Genomic DNA, 3,752 nt, shown 5'->3' with positions numbered 1-3,752 from the left:
GGGGCTTATAGGTCACTACAACCACCACTATACACATTCCCATTCATCAACATCATCCGCCTTTATACAGGGCCGAGGTGATTGGATTTAGGACATGTTTTACAGCGGGGGGGGGGGGGGGGGGGCAATGGGTAGAAAAAAAAAGGGACAACAGCAAACTAAAGCGTGTTGACAAGAGTGCTGCTGTGAAAAGGCCCCATGGACGAGTGGCGGCCATATGGACTGGATCACCACGGTAACATCTGCCCTACATCAGTTAGCGATGGCGGACGTTATAGGACGGTTGGATTTGACCTTCACATGGTGTAAAAGGAACATCTGGCCTTATGACTTGCTAGCATGGTAGACCCATAGATAGTATACAAAAAACAGACAAGAATCAAGAAGGTTTATTTTTCATATGTGCAGTAATTACAGCAGCAGTCGTTGGCAATGAAATTAAAAAAGTCCCAGGCTCCTCTCAACAATGTGATATAGAAGAAGAAAAAACACAAGTGAAGAGAGCAACACCTTAGACACAAATAAACACAACCGTAGTGCAAGGACACAGTGCAGATAAAAGGTGTAGAGATAAGGTGCACCATATGGTAGAATGCAAAATAAGTTCAATTAAACGTAGACGAAATAGAACATCTACATTGAAAAAATAAATAATAGTAACTGTAGAAGAGTGATAGACAAGTAGTTGCACATAAAATTCATACAGCAGTTTGTGAAACTTGAAATAACAGGGTTAGGCCTACATCAGGTTAAAAATGTACTATGTTAAACACGATTGGTCTGATTGGTTAACTCGTTGTAGAAAATACTGCACAAGATAGGCTCTGTAAACGGGCTTGTTGCTTGCAACTGTGGGCCCCCCCGTCTGTTTACATACCAGTTTACAGAGCCTAGACTGTTTATTAACACTTAATTTTTGTTCAGCTCACACAGGCAGATAACGGATCGTGATAAGATATACACTGATGTTGAGAAAAAGTGATTTTTTTCAATAAGCAAGGTCTACAATCACGTACAACTTAACTTTAATCAAATCAAACCCGGTCACTGTCCCTTCTGACTCCATGGGGTCAAAGGTCAACTCTTCAACTGTCAATAACTCACCAATCCGGCACAATTGTGATGAATTTAATGAGTTACTTTTTAGGATAAGATTGAAGTAGATACCCCTGTTAAATTTATCTCATGGCTTGATTTTAATATTCATCTTAAAGTACTTTTTAATTTTTTGCAGAACAAAGGTTATAAAAAGAAATTTAATTTTCCTTTATTTATTCTCGAAAGATCAATTGAGGGTTACCCTCTTTTACAATGACGTCGAGTCAATTACAGATACACAATATACAATGAGAATACACAACAAGCTTACAAAGAGACAACAAAAATTAAAACATTCAGATCAATTGAATAAAGCAGAACAATAGCCTAATTAAAACAGTTACAAGTGGAGTGGGGGTGATTCAAAATAATAACTTTAAATTGGTTAACAGTTATGAGTGTATTTATTTTAATTTGATGTTGTAGGCTGTTCCAGGAGTCAGGGGCACTGTGGCTAGAAGCAGTTTTACCAAGGTCAGACCGGGTGTATGGAACATATAACATGAGTATTTCAGTTGAGCGGGTTTGATAAAGCCCATCTGAAATATGCAGCATTGTTGTCAAATAGAGTGGTAGCTTTCCAGTCAGGGCTTTATATATAAAAATATGCCAATGTGCATCACGTCTCTCTTTAAGAGAGGACCACCCAACCTTTTCATATAAAACACAATGGTGTGTGTCATAAGCATCTCCTGTAATGAACCTTAAAGCAGAGTGAAAAACAGAGTCTAGGAGTTTAAGACATGAATGAGATGCATGCCGATAAACCACATCACCGTAATCAAGGACAGACATAAAAACTGCCTCAAAATTCAGGTGTGTGTGGGGGGCAGGGGGGAGAAACATATTTGTCTTGAAGAACTTTATGTATAAGATTTTATTTTTAGAACTATAGTTCCATCTAATGCCACTACAACAGTAAGATGTTATTGATGCATCATTTTTAACAATATCATTGCCAACTGCTTTTCCAGTGTTTGTAATACTTCGACTTCAGATGATAACACTTTGGCACTTTTATCTAAGACGGATATTAAATGCAAGACTTTAACTTTCAATTAATATTTTTTACACATTTGTTTTGGTACAGTATCTTAGGTAAGCCTACTTCCTCCACCACAGGTCTGTCTGAATGCCTTGATAAACAGAAATCACGGCTGATGCTTTTCACAATCCCTGACAAAGGTGATAATGTATTACCAGCTGCTCTCTGACATGAATTCATTCCACAAAGACGCGGCATATGCTCCAGGATCAAATGTCTTTATCCCGGTAAAAAAAAACTTGTGTTGTTTTCTAAATTGAAAAGAGCATAAGGTCCCACTTGTGAGGCGCGACACTGTAAACTCCTCACCTCAATAATTGTATCAGCTTATAAGAAGCTTACTGTAATTACAATATTGTCTTCTCAGAGAACCAGCCTAAAACATGGACCACAAATCGCCCATTTTCTAAATTAAACGGAGACCGGTTGAAAGGGGGAATCTGTACAAGAGCAGGACAGAAGGATTAACGTGTAAGGCCGGCACATTTAATATTTACAGCACAATCACACAATTAATCTGACGACCGTGTTCTGTGTCTAATACCTGAACCCTCTGTCCCAACACCATTATTAGAGTTAGTGTGTGTGTGTGTGTGTGTGTGTGTGTGTGTGTGTGTGTGTGTGTGTGTGTGTGTGTGTGTGTGTGTGTGTGTGTGTGTGAGTGTGTGTGTGTGTGTGTGTGTGTTCCTTTGAAAACAGGCTGAAAATACTCAGATTGCATGGAATACAATTCATAAAAACAACATATTTAATGTAAGACTTTGAATAGAACCATTTTGCATAATAAGTACTTTTACTTTTGATATTTGCAGTTATAAAAAGTGGTTCCAATACATAAAGTTAACTTGTAAAACCACACAATACATATCGCCCTTAAAAAACATGTGGAATGCAGGAGTTTAACTTGAATCAGCATTTGTGTGGTAAATCTAAAGACCACTGTCAGAAGTACACAACACTACAACAATTTCTCAATTACAAGTACAGTTAAAGTACAGTATTATCAGTAAAATAAGTGATTTGGTACATACGTTCATTTATCAATGATTATGAGTGGGCCATTCTGCATAATGAGATCCCACTTTTATGCTTTTGGTTCTTTATTTATTACAGTTCTTTAACATATATCACATAATACGTTTACACTTTGGTATAAACTAATGTGAGTAGTCCTTCCACCACTGGAGACATTTTTGGAGGGAAACTACATGAATGGGCATCCTATCATAAAAGTTCCAAGTGCACAATTGTCTATTCAGGAATAGGCTACTGGCCCATATGAATGAGACGTTCACGATCAATCTAAATAATGAGTATTTCCTTTACACGCTTTAGACATGGCCTCGTGCAACACAAAAGTTCAATGAGTAGAGTGCTAAGGTGACAAATATTAGCATTTAAAACTAAATACTATAGCTAGTAGGCCTACAGTGCTTTGTCCTGATACAGATGTGTGTAACGTTAAGATGCAGAGGTGGGAGTGTTTAAAGGGTTAACCGGAGGAGGCGCAGCTGTGTGGTCACCGAGTCTGGGTGGAGTGAAGTTTAGACATGTACTATTGAACAAATTAGCCCAGTAGTGGACTGCGTTATGGCTTAGTGAACAAAAT

Source organism: Ammodytes marinus (assembly GCF_949987685.1).
Source record: "Ammodytes marinus genome assembly, chromosome: 7".
NCBI lineage: Eukaryota > Metazoa > Chordata > Actinopteri > Uranoscopiformes > Ammodytidae > Ammodytes > Ammodytes marinus.
Note: the sequence above shows the minus strand (reverse complement) of the source record.